Genomic DNA, 16808 nt, shown 5'->3' on the forward strand with positions numbered 1-16808 from the left:
CTATGGTCTTTAAATATTAGTATTACTTGGTGTTGATTCATAGGTGGATCGTGTTGGTTTTGGCAGTGTCATCACCACCTCGATGCTGGTTTTTACAAAACAACACCATCTTGGTGTTGGTTTGCACAAACCAATACCAATGTGGATGATGCTGGTTTGGTGGTGTCAACACCATCTTAGTGCTGAGTTTTACAAACCAACACTACCTTACAAATGATCAAATGAGAAAGAAGGGAGTTGTTGCATGCATATGATAAATAGATTAAAAATATTTTATTTTATCTGTGTTAGATGCCCACTTCAGACGTTACCTACAAGAGCTCATATAAAGTGTACAAGATATTATTATATATATATATATATAGAGAGAGAGAGAGAGAGAGGTTGTACGCCCCATGTGCACACCTCACATGCACGACTATGGCCATTTGCCATGTGGTCGGTACTAAAAAAGTTGGCTAACACTTGCCCATAGTCATGCACGATGGTCACATGATCATCTAGTGTTTTTTTTTATTAAAAAAATTTATGACTTAAGTTTTAGGATTTAGGGTATATTATTTAGGCTAAAAAAATTATATATATATATATATATATATATATATATATATATATATATATATATATATAGTCTCTTAGCCAATTTCATAATTTTATTAAGAATTGGCTAATGTCTTCGTCATCATATGTGACTAATTAATCAACTATTGGGGGGCATTTTGACAAATATCAAACTTACAAGCACATTTCTAGACGAAGTGGGCTATCTTTTCTCAGCCCGTGTAGTAAATTTATGAGGCCATAAATTGGCCCATGAATTTATCTAGTCTTATATCGAACTGTCGGTTGTTGGCTTCCATCGTCAATGGCGATCCTGGTCCGCCCCAAGCATCTCCTCTGCCTCCTCTACCAAAACCAAAAATCTGCCGCCGTTGGCCTCCTCCCGCTCCCCCTCTCTCGCCATTTCTGCGATGCCTCTTCACTCAGACCTAATTCTAGCCCTAGCTCCGATGCTCGGTCGCGTACTCCCCTCGAGAAGCAATTTGACTCATGGGTCGATCGCCTCCGGCCGGGGTTCACCTCCAATGACGTAGCCAAAGCCATTCGAGCGCAATCTGACTCTGATCTCGCTCTCGACCTCTTCCGGTAGACCGCCCTCCGCCCTGGCTACCGCCACGACGGCCCAGCCTATCTCGCCATGCTCCAGGTCGCCGTCTTCAACCACCGCTACTCCCAGGCGGAGATTCTTGTTGACGAGATCCTCACCGGCGCCTACCCCCCGGATCTACCCCTCTTCAACACCACCATCCGATTTTGCTGCTCCCGCCGCCCCTTTTCTCCCACGCCTTCAATCTATACAAGCGGATGTAGCAGTGTCGGGGTAGCAGCAACAACAGCAGCAACGCCCCGGCGTGCCGGCCATCTATAGAGACCTATTCGATGCTCCCGGTGGCGGTGCTTCGCCAGATCGGCAAGCCACCGGTCTCCTACGTGTACCTCCACTCCATCCGCTCGCTGGCAAGGCAGATGAAGTCTTCGGGCATGATCCCGGACACCTTCGCGCTCAACCTCATCATCAAGGCCTACGTGCTGTGCCTGGAGATGGAGGAGGCCATCTGAGTGTTCAGGGAGATGGGGCTCTACGGGTGTGAACCCAACGAGTACTCCTACGGCTACATCGTGCAGGGGCTTTGCCAAAAGGGGTGGTTGGAGAAGGCAATGAACTACTTCAAGGAGATGAGATCGAAAGCACTAGTGCCCACGGCGACTATACATGGCGGTGATCTACAGCCTGTCGCTGGAGCGGCGGCTAGAGGCGGCGTTTGAGGTGGTATACGACATGCTGGAGAACCGCAAGGCGCCGGACATTCTGACCTACCGGACCTTGCTGGAGGAGATGTGCAGGGAGGGGCGGTCGGAAGTGGCATACGATCTGCTGGAGGAGCTCCCACAGAGGAAGGGCACCATAAAAGGAAGGATACACTCCGACTTGTTGGCCAGCCTGCACTGGGTTTGCCAATCGCGGCATTAATTGCTGCTTCTTGTTTGAAGTAAACTTTGGCCCTTTCTGAGCATGATCCATTCCGGAATCATTCAAAAATATTTTTATTTTTCATTTTAATTATGCAAATGGGGAGAGATTGTTGGTTGCTACTCGGAAAACCTAGAGGTTCCACTGTACAAAAATTTTGTACAAAGGTCTGAACCTTTTCCTAGCTACCATGTGTTCTTTTAAATTAAATTTTGGATCGCCTGTGGAACTTAGCACGTTTGATCCAAAACTTAATCTATTTGTTCTTTTAGGTTTTGATTTGGATCTCCTGCGGAACTTAACACGTTCAATCCAAATCACCTAAGTTATTAATTCCATTAAATATTAATTTCCATAATTGGTTCCCAGTACTGACGCGGCGAGGCACATGACCTTCTTGGATATGAGAGCAACCACCACCGACTAGACAAAACCTTTTATGGAAAGCTAATATTTAATTTCCTAAAATAACTTTAGGTTAACCGAAAAGAACAATCAAATCACAAGGAAAAGAAAAAACAAAAGAACACAACATCGAAAAACATATTCGAAATACTAGAATCGTAAGCCTCTTGTATTTGGTATTATTTCCAAAAATAACTAGTATGATGCGGAAAGAAAAATTACTAGTTATACCTTTTAGAAAAACCTCTTGATCTTCTACCGTATTCCTCTTCTAACCTCGGACGTTGTGTGGGCAACGATCTTTCGAGATGAGAAACCACCAAAGCACCTTCTTCTCCTCCTAGCTAGGTTCGGCCAAAACAAGAGCTTTACCAAGGATGAAGAAAATCACCAACCAAGCTCCAAGGGATGCAAGCTTTCTCTACTTCTTCTTCTTCTTCTCCAAGTAGTATCCGACCACCACAAGAGCTCCAAGCCAAGAGAGAGGTTTCGGCCACCACAAAGAGGAAGAGAGGAAGAGGATGGCCGGCCACTCCAAGGAATAAGAGAGGGAGAAAAATAATAGAGGTTGTACCTCATGAAGGCACCCCAACCCCCTCTTTTATATTCCTTAGCCTTGGTAAATTAGGAAATTTAATTACAATAAAATTTCCTTAATTTTCCTTGACATGAATTAATTGATAAAAATAAAATAAAATTTCCCAATTAAACTTATAATGGTCGGCCATATCATAGAGAGACAAATTAGACAAGTTTCAATCAACAAATTAAAACTTCCTAATTTGTTTCCGGAAATTTTAAAAATAAAATTTCTCTTCAAAAATCCCTTCATGGTTGATAAAAAGAAATTTCTATAATTTTAATTTTTCAACATGTGAATAATTTTCAAAGAGAAAATAAAATATCTTTCCAATCTACAAATAAGGAAAGAGATCTAATCTCTTTCTTTAATCTTTTGTAGATCCTTTTAAGAGAGATATTTTAATTTTAATTCTCTTTAATAAATTATATCTTCCACATAATAAAAATTAAAATTAAAATTCTTTTTAATTTCATTAAGGTCGGCCCCTTCTAGCTTGGGTTCAAGCTAGGGCCGGCCACCCATAAACCATGCTTAGGCCAGCCCTAGCTTGATTCCCAAGCTAGCTTGGCCGACCCCCTTTAGGTGGGTATAGAAGGTGGGTATAGGTAGGTATAGTACTCTATAAATAAGAGGCTACGATAGGGACCGAGAGGAGGAATTGGTTTTGGTTTCCCGATAAAATTAAGCATCCCGTGTTCGCCCCGAACACACAACTTAATTTTATCAATAATAATTCATTCCACTAGAGAACTATTATTGAACTACCGCACCAATCCCAAATTACATTTTTGGGCTCCTTCTTATTATGAGTGTGTTAGTCTCCCTGTGTTTAAGATATCGAATGTCCACTAATTAAGTGAGTTACTGACAACTCATTTAATTAATATCTTAGTCCAAGAGTAGTACCACTCAACCTTATCGTCATGTCGGACTAAATCCACCTGCAGGGTTTAACATGACAATCCTTATGAGCTCCTCTTGGGGACATTATCAACCTAGTATCTTTAGGACACAGTTTCCTTCTATAATCAACAACACACACTATAAGTGATATCATTTCCCAACTTATCGGGCTTATTGATTCATCGAACTAAATCTCACCCATTGATAAATTAAAGAAATAAATATCAAATATATGTTCTTGTTATTATATCAGGATTAAGAGCACACACTTCCATAATAACTGAGGTCTTTGTTCCTTTATAAAGTCAGTATAAAAGGAACGACCTTAAATGGTCCTACTCAATATACTCTAAGTGTACTAGTGTAATTATATAGTTAAGATAAACTAATACCTAATTACACTACGACTTTCCAATGGTTTGTTCCTTTCCATCTTGGTCGTGAGCTACTGTTTATAATTTATAAGGAACCGATAACATGATCTTTTGTGTGTGACACCACACACCATGTTATCTACAATATAAATTAATTGAGCAACTATATTTATCATAAATGTAGACATTTGACCAATGTGATTCTTATTTCTAGATAAATATTTATACCAAAAGCTAGGCTTTTAGTATACATCCTAACAGAGATCACCCGCTGTTCTTTAGAATGCACACTAAAGATTATGGAAATGATCATCTCATAGCCTGTTTATTACAATCACAATTTTCAATCATATGGAGAGGTGTTATTTTGATTCTTTCAAGTTGATCATCATATGGATAGAAAGGTATAAAAATATCTTTCTAGTCGCAAAAGAATCTCATAGAACAATTAATATATATGTTCACTAATAAAAAGTTGAAGCTCTCAGAGCCTACAAAATGCAGAATGCAAAACAAATATGTACAAGAAGTTAAGGGTAGGAGATTTATCTGGTTTTTTTTCTATATCAAGTAGGGTTGAATAAGAACATCGTGGCAATGAGGATCTATTATAAATTCCACGAATGATACTTGGCCTCTAATGATACCTCGGCCTCTAGTGTTGAATAAGGTTCATCGTCGGATCCGATGATGGATTGTTCAACAGAAGACTGAGAATCATTGCCAAAAAATTGTGTTATAAAGTCCCCTATCTCTTTGTCGAATAGAGCATCGCAAGGCAATGATGTGTTTCCTAAAGACAGCTCCTCAACTTTAGTCATAGATAAAGTTTAGTCCTAACAGTTTCTGGATAGATGAATTATCGAAAGGTGATGCAGCTGGAGCTAATATTATTACTTGAGCATGGTGAAGGCGTGTCTTGTGAATCAAAATCAGGTGTCCTCCTGAAAGAATCCTGTGTTTCCATCTTATTGGAGATTGATGATATTGCACAAGGGAGACCAGGTTCGTAAAAGTCGGATAAAGTGGTTCTAGAATCATCCTTAATAACATCATTAATATGACTTTTAGAATCATTTTGATCTTCCAAAACTGAGTACTGAGAATCAAAGTAAGACGATTCTAATATATATCATCTTGCTGACTAAGTAGCTTGAAATGAGGATCACAGTCGATAAATTTCTCAAAATTCTTGCTCAACAAGGTCTGGGGGCATTGAAGTAGATGCCTCCTGCAGCATCCATTTGGTAAAAGTTACAATATAGACATAACCAAACAGGTAAAATTTTGATTTATTTATCTTTCAAACAATTTGAGATAGGCAACAAACATATATATCTTCAGGCAAAATTTGTTATATCACATCAAGCTTAGTTTAAATAGGTTTAATCAAATAATAATATAATATTTGAAGCACAGACTGAAAGAGTCAAGGAAGGCAACATGTAGTCAGGTTACCAAAAAGGACATGCTTTACTTTGTCGATGATCATATAAAACTTAATATTAAAAATATTCATAAAAAAGGTATAGTTTAACTAAGTTAATCAAATTTAAACAATTGACAAGAAGGAAGCAACCACAATATTCAAAAGGCAAACACTTACACTAGACTCCAAAAAATATATACTGAAGATAAAATCTGATTATTTTTTACTGAAGTACCAATGACAAGAACCACCGATTAAATGATAATATCACTCCCAAAGCTTAGATTTTGCGCCAACTTGCAACAGAAAAGGTGAATTTCAGTAAATGAGGGAAAATATAATTTACATCTACCTATGTATGTATGCTTGGCCGTTGGTAAAATCTCGAGCTGCTTGCCACAGTGTATGTTTCCTTGGTTGAGGATTAGTCGCTTAGAAGAAAAGAGGTGGTCTTTCTAACTAATAAACAATTGCCAACATGTTACCCATAAAAAATAACCAATATATACCAACACAAATTGAGAAAAAATAAATCCTACCACAATATCCAAAGTCCCATGGTCACCTTCAAAAAATACTGCCTTAATTGCAGTAATGTCCGACCAATGAAACTCAATCTTGCTCTTCAAGCCACCTTCGAGAACTTCCCATACAAGTTTACGTTTGGTGAAGTAACATTTTTCCACTAAATCACCTTCATATCTAGACACACACTGTTTGCCAATAGAACATAGTGAACTTCTCCACAAACTTAACCAATCTGGTAAAGGGTTACTTGACAAAAACATATGAGAATTAGAATGCACTAGATCACCTATAAAGAATTCATGAAATGAACCTTCAAGGAGAAAAGACAATGACTAGAAATAAACTATGTTCCAATGGCAAATCCCTCGTTGATAATTGTACGTAAAACTCAGCAATAAAGGCAAGTAAAACTGCTCATCATTTTTCTTTTTGGTGGGTCGTATCACGGAAAGTTACAAACACAAATAGGAGGAAAAGAATGAGCAGAAAAATTCTGCGCAAAACAAAAAGATTGAATAGATTGCAAATACAAGAATAAAATACCAGAATAATGCATAGATAAAAACTTCCATAAGAACATATAAATAATAACAGGAAGGAGAGATGTATCATTTACGTAAACCACCAAATTTTTCCTTATAAAATCCTCACCTCCCATGTCCCAATCCTCAATAATGACGCAGGAAAATTCGAAGCTTTGATCTTGCTCAATGAGCTCAAAGAAGCTGAGAAGTCTGATTGTTCACCAACTTCCGAGCCCTTCGAGCTAGTGAAGCATAAAGTTTTACCTGCCTTTGCCTGAGAAAGCATCATCTGTGATCTTGTCGGGAATTTGAGAAGACGGAACTGCCGGAGTGACATGGCTGGAATGTTGACCGCATCTCCATGACCCGGATGGTGAGCTATCTTCTGTGTTGACCAAGTCGTCAGAAGTCCTCTGGTCAACAGTACTTGTAGCCAGCGACCGGATTGCCTTGGTCTCTGGTACCCCGATGCTCAAGGTGGATCCCACAAACACAAAAGCAACCGAATAATAGTAGAGCAACTAAATAAATACAAAATGAGTACAGTGACGTACCCTGGCCCCGAGGGGCGCCCTCGGATGGATCGGTGAGCTGGTCGTGGTGCTGATCGAGTCGTCGCGACCGTGCAGGGTTGATGAGTGTGAGTCAGATGAGGAGCCGGCTCTAGGGGTGACGACAAGAAATCCGATGCAGCATGGATCCAAAATGTGATATGTAGGCTGAAATATGACAGTGACACCTAGGCCAGGATACCACAGCGGCTCGCAGGCCGACGCACAGCACGCAGGCTAGATAATACCAGTAACTCCCAATCGTAATGGCGGTACGAAGAGCGAAATACAACGGCTCGATTGCCGGAATCACATCGGCTCACGGGCCAAACATCATCTCGACTCGGAGGCCGGAGTAGACAAACCTGAGCACTCAAACGACGGCTGCCCGGAGGGTGACGGGGACCGCTAGAGGAGGCAGTAGTAACAGTGGTGAGGGCGAGAAGAGGTGTGATCGCTAACAGAGAATGGAGCTACTCTAGCAGAGAGCCCTCGTGCCCGGGGGAGAGGGGCTACCGGCAGTGGGCATGACCAGCGTCAGAGGCGACGAAGGTATCATCCGCGTGCGCTTCTACTGTGGTGACTAGGCGTGAGGAAGCCCACGCCAGAGGAGGTTTCCAGTGAGAGGAGAGGCAGCTCCCTTGTTCCAGCAGCTGGTGACTGGTGAAGGAGAAAGATGTGGCGTGCCTCCATCACGGCGACAACTGGTCTCAGCCGACGGCGGTCTGGAACGAAGAGGAGAAGGGACAGAAAAGCATAGGCAGCCTCGCTAGCCAGCGGTGGCCGGTGCCAGGGCTGCTGAGGAGGAGCGACGTCAGGGGTGGGGTCGGTGGCGAACCAGGCGGAGGCAACAGCTCAAACCCCCCTCCCCCCTTGTGCTTGGCGGCGACGGAAAACAAAAGCACGAAGCCCCCACCCTCGGGTGAATAGTGCCACCACTTAAAACCAAAACCCTATTGATGTCAAATGACAAAAATGCCCTTCCCTCTCATTTCATCACCGTATCACAAGCCTCCCCTTCAACTCTAATCGAAGGAGGCGCAAGTCTGACTGACTAGATAGTCTGTCGTAAAAGCTGAATCGCTCTCATAACAGAACCAAATCGATGAACCCCTCGTATAATGCCACGCAAGCGGTCGTTATAGTAATGGTGTCGCATGAGAGATGGTAGTGATGCTAAGCGAACTACGGTAAATGACACTGCGTCGATAATCGGACAAATGTCAAGTGAGTGACCAGGCGACAGGCGGGGCGCCAAGAGGGCGACCGAAAAAGTGTCGACCGAGCAATCAGAAGAAGGTCGATCAGGCGAAGAGGGACTGGGCAAGTGGGGCAGAGCGTGCGACCGTGGAGATGTGAACCGAGGGATCGGTAGAATGTCGACCAGGGCACCGAAAAATGTCGGTCAAATTGTCGTAAAATGCGACCCGACGACCAAAGTGCTGACCGAGCGACTGAGAGAATATCGGCCCGTCGATCGTAAAATGCTGACCAGGCCATCAAAATAATGTCGATCGGTTCGATCGAGTAATTCAAGCGTGTGGTCGAGCGGACGATGGGCGATACCGGTCGGACGACTACGAGAGTGTTGAACGAGCGGCCCGGAGCATACCAACTGGGCGATCGTAAAATGCTGGCCCGACAATCAAGTAGTACTGAGTGGGATGATGCCGAGTAGGAGAGGATCGTGATAGCGAAAAGCACGACGTCGGTGTCCCGAGTGGGTGCGAGGCTCATGCGACCGAAGGGCATGGAACCTGCAGGATACCCTAGTATGACACCAGTGAAGATACTTCAGTCCTAGACCCGTGGTGATACGATGGTCTGAGATCAGTGGAGATACTCTTGTCCGAGATCATTGGAGATAGCTCAACCCCGAACGGGAGAGATGGATGCTCTGATAAGCTGGTTTGTGACCGGTAGAGATTGCTCGACCCCGAACGGGGGAGATGGATGCTGATAAGCTGGTATGTGATCAGTGCAGACTGCTCGACACTGAACAGGGGAGATGGATGCTCTGATAAGCTAGTCGGTGACCAGTGAAAATTGCTCAACCCCGAACGGGGGAGGTAGATGCTCTGATAAGCTGGTCCGTGACCAGTGAAAATCGCTCGACCCCGAACGGGGGAGATAAGAGAAGTCGTTGAGTTGGTCCGCGACCAGTGAAGACCGCTCGACCCCGAACGGGGGAGATAGGAGATCCAATATGCTGGTCCGTGACCAATGAAGACCGCTCGACCCGAACGGGGGAGGTAGGAGATTCGTTCAATACACACATAGTATACTAGTGTAATTTTATAGTCAATGATCCTGTCTGAGCTTTGGAGGGCCTAGCCAGGGATTCCCACTCCGGTCTTAGGTCACTGACGATAGTGTTAGTTGGTCTCTTGTGCGCAGGAAACCTTGGAAGCTTTGGATCTCATTTTTCTTCAGTCAGATTTCTTTCTCGTCATTGGATCTTCGCACAAGGAGGGCATTCTGTGACTCTATTCTCCTCGATCCGCTTTGGGTTTCTTGGATTGGTATTCAATCAGGTATTATTCTTCATCAGCAGTAGGTTTTTCTCCCAGCTTTCCATTTTGTCAAGCTTCTCAGACAGGATCAGTCAAGATAAACTAATAACAAATTACACTACAAACATTCCAATGGTTTGTCCCAATCCATCTTGGTTGTGAGCTACTATTTATAATTTATAAGGAACTGATAACATGATCTACTGTGTGATATCACACACCATGTTATTTACAATATAAATTAAATGGACAACTGTATTTAACTAAATGTAGACATTTGACCAATCTGATTCTTATTTCAAAATAAATGTTTATACAAAAGTTAGGCTTTTAGTATACATTCTAACACTTAGACCCTACAGGCACTGCATAAACCTACAAAAGTTAGAATGGGATTGATCAAATCTCTCTAGGTTATCAATGAATTTTGATCGAAATCTATTGATAGATCTAGGATATTTGGATTTCTAAAATTTTGCTATGAGATGGGAGAGATTAGTGTGTAGAAGGTATATATGGTGTCTAATCCTGGTCCTAATACGTATAGGCAAAGTTATGGTCATGTACCAACTAGCACAGACTAGCACCACTTTGGTACTGATCTTCAGAAATCAACAATACAATGTTAGTTCTGATCAAAACTCATTGATAGACTTAGAGAGTTTTAGTTAGACTCATTCCAACTCTTTTAGATTTCTGTAGTGCTCGGGAGTCCAAGGGTACCATCTGTTATCATCATAAAGGATTCTCAATATTGCGCAAAAGGTTTAGAAAGTTTCAAATTCTGTGTCAATTGGCACAGACCTATAACTTCATGTAGGAGATTCAAGACTAGGATTTCTCACCATATCTACTTTCTACATACTCCATACTTCTATCTCATTATAAAATTTTAGAAATCCAAGTTGTCTAGGTCCAATAATATGTTTTGATCAAAACCTATTGTTAGACCAAGAGAGCTTCGATCTGACCCAATCCAACTCCCGTGGGTTCATTAGGTGAACCTGAGTCCAAATCAACTCTCTTTTACTATTTTAAGGGGCCCTTTCAATAGTATTTAAAATGATTTGAAACTTTCAAAATACTATGGTGCTGATTTTCAAAAACCAATACCACAATGTGTGATCAGAACCAACACCGTGACATGGTCTTAAAAAACTAGCACCATAGTTTGTGCTAGTTAGCATGTGATCATGATTTCGCTTAGGCGTATTAGGACTAGGATTGAACACCATATATACTTTCTACACACTAACCTCTCTCATCTCATGGTAAAATTTTTAAAATCTAAATACCATAAAATACATCAATGATTTTTGGTCAAAACTCATTGATGGACTTAGAGAGATCTAATCGGGACCATTCCAACTCATACAATTTTTGCAGTGCTCAAGAGTTCAAATGTGCCCTCTGTTATCATCATAAGATTTTTAACATTTCTCAAAAGGTTTAGAAAGTTTCAAACTTTATGTAAATTGGCACGGGCTTATAAATTCGTGTAAGAGACTCAAGATCAATATTCCTCACCATATCTACCTTTTACACACTCTACACTTTCATCTCATTGTAAAATTTTAGAAATCCAAGTCATCTAGGTCCATTAATAGATTTTGATCAAAACTCATTGATGGAGTAAGGGAGTATCAGGCTCATTCTAACTCATGTAGGTTTCTGCAATACCCATGAGTCCAAATGTGCCCTCCATTATCATCATAAAGGATTCCAGCATTACTCAAAAGGTTTAGAAAGTTTCATACTTTGAGCAAATTGGCACGAACCTATAACTTTATGTAGGAGACTCAAGATCAAGATTTCTCACCATATCTACCTTCTACACATTCCACACTTCCATCTCATTATAAAATTTTAGAAATTCAAGTCATCTAGGTCAATCAATGGATATCGATCAAAATCTATTGATGGAACTAGAGAGCTCTGATCGAGCTCATTCTAACTTCGATGGATTTAATAGGTGAACATGAGTCCAAATTGTTGGTGTCTCTATACGTGTACAGAAATATGTTTTCGAAAAACACACAGTGAAAGCATAACAATTTCCTAAAATATTACAATATGCATCACACACATCCACAAAAACATACATGTGTAGACATAATTATAGAATAAATTTTTTATTAGAAATTATACCTATCGGATGACGTTTAACAAAAACAACATCAACTAGTAAGCCTCATAAGATTTGTCTCTATTCATATCCACACTGAGATACCTTTAAGATGACTTCACAAAGCCATAAGTTGCATATTCGCTTCAGTACTAGCCAAAGAAAGGAGATGATGTGATCCGAGAGAATAATCCATGGCACGGTTTGGTGCCTAGTGGCAATTGCAACCTGGCAGCACCAAACAGAGGACACATCAACCCTTTGGTGTTGTCTGATAGCTGGAGTGGCTCTCGTTCAGCTGGGTGGACAAAAATGAGAAGGTGGATGGCCAAAAGGCCGACGGTAGTAGGGTGGTCAATGGCTAGTTAGCTACAACAATAGGGTAGGTCGGTGGCTGGTCGACGACGACGGCAACTAAGAGTGGCAGTACCCTTGGTTTCGGTGGCACAAGAGAGGGAGAAGAGGAGAGGAATAAAACCTAAAATTAATTTTCTTTATTTTCCTCCTTATAGAGGGGTTTTATACACCTTCATCAGGATTTACCCAATCCATTAGCAATAAGTTTGGTTCAAAATCAAACCAATTTGGTTTAAAATCAAACTAATTTTGATTCATTACTAAACCAAAGTGAATCCAATTCGCCTACAAGAGGTGTGACCCACGAATGCAAGAATTAGAAGATGATTGGCTGAGAATCAACATCTTTCACACAACTTGTATAGTTACGGACAAAGTTTGCAAGATGATATTGATAGTAGAAGCTGTGAAAACATTATATCTGAAGAAGCTGCTCAAAAGCTACAATTGAAGATAAATCGTCATCCAAAACCTTACAAGTTGTCATGGCTTAGCAAAGGGAGTGAGGTAACCATGGATAGGCGTTGTTTTTTATCTTTTTCTATTGGTAGCAAGTATTACGACTAGCATGGTGTGATATTGTGTCAATAGATGAATGCTATGTACTGTTGGGATGACCTTGGCAATATGATCGCAACGTCATCCACGATGGACGTAAGAACACCTACACCCTCGGCATCAAAAGGAGGAACCTTATATTTTCTCCTCAACGAGAAAGAACCCTTTCAAATTTAATAACCTATAACTTTACACTCACTACAACAAAAAATTACTTTCTGCAGTGCATCATCAATAATGCATGGTTAAGGCACGCCATTGATAATAATTTTTATAGTGCACCCAATTAAGTGCACTGCGGATAATATTATATTTTTATAAATAACAATATGAAAAAATAATATATTGTCAAATATATTTTTACAACATGTAATGCATAATATTAAAATTAAATATTAACAACACTTTTGTGTGCTATTAAATTCATGTTTTAAAATTAAACTAATAACAGTGCACTGTTATTTTTTTTTTTTTTTTTTTTTTTGTCGGTACCACACCAACACCCAAAATTTACTTGCCCTAACCTTCCCTTTCGCATCGTCGTTCCTTTCATCTTCCCTTCGTTCCTTTTCTCTTCGCAATCACAGCAAATAAGGAGGAGCTCTTCTTCCCTATGGAGGAGTGCTTCTTCCCTCTCCACAGCAAGAAATGAGGCTCATCGTTCCTCTCCACAGCAAGCAAAGAGGAGCTCTTCTTCCCTCTCCGCAACAAGAAAGGAGGAGCTCTTCTTCCCTCTCCGCAGCAAGCAAGGAGAGGCTCTTCTTTCCCTCTCCGCAACAAGTAAGGAGGCTCATCTTCCCTCTTCGTAGCAAGCAAGGAGGAGTTCTTCTTCCCTCTCTACAATAAGTAATGAGGTGCTCAAAGGTAACCCTAAATTTCATTTTTTTCTCAAAGCCCTGCAATTTGTTATCCAAATCTCGTAGGGCTAGTTCCTGCAAAAAAAAAAAAAAATCTATTTATATTTAGTTACATGCGGTTTCAATTTTCTAATTCTTATTCACTGAGATTTTGGCTATATAGGCCAAGAATTTGGTTGATCCATTAGCATATAAGGAATATAGAGAACAACAGAAGAAAGAAAAGATGGAAGCTAAAGCATGCTTCCCGCATCACAGTATCTTTTCTTTTTGATTGGCTTTTTAATCTATACTCAACATACATTACATAAACTCCTGTGTTTTTTTTTTTTTTTGTGTTGTAGATACAAAAACGGTTACCTAAAGTAAACAAGCTTCTAGCAACTCATCTTCACTAAGGAGGAGGAGGAGGAGGAGGAGGAGGAGAAATGGCTGACACAGATGATATTAGGGCAAAAAATGTCAAAGAATAATAAGGGACTAAACACTGAGATCCTGAGAAATATACATTTTGTAACAACGCTTGAGGAAAAGGTACAACCCAACAATTGGAAATATTTCTTAGTTAATGTGATATGACCATCATTTTTTAGTTAAATATGATACTTTTTTGCAATGTAATGTCTGGTACTTTTTTGTAATATAATATCTTAATTTTTCTAAGTGCAGCCAAATACTTGGTGTGCATCATCATTATTTTTGGTTTCTTCCTATCGTCTTATGAAGCGATTGACATTTTGGCTATGTACCAAGAAAGACAGGTTAATGACTTGTGCTGGAGAATGTCTGCATGACATACTTTATTATAGCTCAAGCAATTCTCAGCTGACTTTTCAGTCTTGGCTTGATTCATTGAAAGAGTGTATTTATAAAGCTCAATTTTGGCCAAATCATTTTTTGTACTGATTTTTGCCTCCCTTTTTTATCTGTTATATCTTAGTTGCTACTGTTTCTTTCCATTTCCTTGTCCAAATAATTACTATTTGTTGATTAAATAGATAATTAATTATATCGGAATATGTTAGACATATTTTTATTCTCAGGAAAAATATGTAAAATTTAGAACAATGAGGGTAAATCAAGACTACATTCACACAATGAGCTATAGAGAATTACATTCATTTGGCATGCATGATGATAAAATTATTATTTATCAAATTTTATGAAAAGTTTTACAAATATACTTAATTAGCAACATTATTATTTGTTCTAATAATTTTTTATATGTTTTATGCTTAAGAAAAAGCAAGTCATGTAGATACATCAATTACACGATCAAAAGTTTGGATTGAAATGGAGAACATATTGGTCAAGCTATTGGAGAGAAAATGATAATAAAACTATCTATTTGTTATTTGTAGAATTCACAAATAACAATCTAAATTTCTTATATTTTATCAAAAGTTGTCTCTTGCTATTTGCAGAACAAAAAAAAAAGAGTGTTCACCTGAAGTTGTTGCAGAAGGTCAAATTACATCCATAGATCAAAAAGTAAAAGTGCATCACGTTCTTCTTGGTGGATCTCGTTGGAAAGTTTGGGTTGATAGAGTTTTTATGGAGAAAGTGGACCTAATTCTTCTAAATGATGAAATGCTTTTTCTCGAGGATGCAATAGGAAGCACAGCCGCTTAGTTATTTAAGTTTATAATTTTGTATGACTGATATATATTTTCCTTATTTTAAAGTCATATACTCTATTGTAGGAAAGAAACTATGTTACTAAGTGAATTTTTTTTACTAGTTTGGATTGTTTTAATTAAGTATTATATTTATGGTCGTATGTGATTTATAATTGTTTGAGTTTTGATTTTATAATTGTGTATATGTTGTATTATAATTGTATGCGATATATGTATATGGTATTATAATTTATGTGTGGCATCTTATGTGGTAGTTGAATGATCGTAACCACAGTGTGCACCATGAGCTGTGAATGCTCATAACCACAGTGCATGTCGCGCGATGCAAATGCTCTAAACTGCAGCGCGTATCTCATGCTGTGAATGCTCTTAACTACAGTGCATGTCACACGTTGTGAATGTTCTTAACCGCAACACACGATGCGCGTTGTTGATGTTTTATGACTTTTAATAGTCTGCAGTTGTGCAGCGTGTGATGCGCGTTGTGGATTACATAATTACGCGCTGTAGAAAGTCAAATTTGTTGTAGTGACTACTTTCTATGTCTATATTTTTGAATGTGATGAAGCACGGACATGTGGTATATTCTTTGCTTCCTTACGAAAGTAATGTAATAGACCTAAACTCAGATCTATCAGCTGAGGAATAACAACTCCTATCTGAATTTGCTGATTTGATGAGCGAAGACCTTTTTCCAAGTCTTTCCCCTATGAGAGACATTCAACATCAGATTAACCTCGTGTCGAGGTCAGGATTGTCTAATGGGTTGGCATACTGTTTTAGCCCTAACGATGCCGAAGAACTACAATGATAAGTTGTGAAGCTATTGAGATGAGGCTATATTTGTAAGAGTATGAGCCCTTGTGCAGTCTCTGTCCTACTCATATCTTTGAAAGACGGTTCATGGTGAATGTGTGTTGATAGCTGAGCTATCAACAAAATCATGGTGAAGTATAGATTTTCTATTCCTCGCTTAGATGACATGTTGGATTAACTTTTCAGTTCTAAGATATTCTCCAAGATCGATCTTAGGAGTGTATACCACCATATTCGAATCAAGTCCGGAGATGAATGGAAGACCGCCTTCAAGACATAGCATGGGCTATACGAGTGGATGGTCATGCCTTTCAGACTATCGAATACACCTAGCATGTTCATACGATTCATGCATCAAGTCTTGCGACCTTTCATGGGAAGATTCATGATTGTATATTTTGACGACATCCTCATTTATAGTCCGACATGAGCTTTTCACCTTGATCATCTCCAAATTATTTTTGAGAAGCTATAGGTGGAATACTTATTCGTTAGCAAAAGGAAATGTTCTTTCTTCATAACCACAATTTCATTTTTTATATTTATTGTGTATTTTGATGGTGTTCGTGCAAATCCATCAAAGATGGATGCAATCTTAGAATGGTTGTAGCCA

At 39.7% G+C, this 16808-nt stretch overlaps 1 long non-coding RNA gene and 1 pseudogene across 2 annotated transcripts; both read left to right on the forward strand.

Annotated features, from left to right (window-relative positions):
* Positions 1-865: 865 nt before the first annotated feature.
* LOC122026548 lies at positions 866-2032 on the forward strand (annotated as a pseudogene).
* Positions 2033-13377: 11345 nt separating this feature from the next.
* Positions 13378-15479, forward strand: LOC122027396. Of its 2 annotated transcripts, XR_006124404.1 has the most exons (4): positions 13378-13746; positions 13903-13996; positions 14084-14273; positions 15164-15479. It is a non-coding gene; the product is annotated as an uncharacterized LOC122027396 (long non-coding RNA). The 2 variants fall into 2 exon arrangements; XR_006124403.1 differs by lacking the exon at positions 13903-13996 and having other exon boundaries at positions 13380-13746; positions 15164-15478.
* The last annotated feature ends 1329 nt before the right edge of the window (positions 15480-16808 follow it).

This window comes from Zingiber officinale, chromosome 10A (assembly GCF_018446385.1).
Source record: "Zingiber officinale cultivar Zhangliang chromosome 10A, Zo_v1.1, whole genome shotgun sequence".
NCBI classification, from domain to species: Eukaryota; Viridiplantae; Streptophyta; class Magnoliopsida; order Zingiberales; family Zingiberaceae; genus Zingiber; species Zingiber officinale.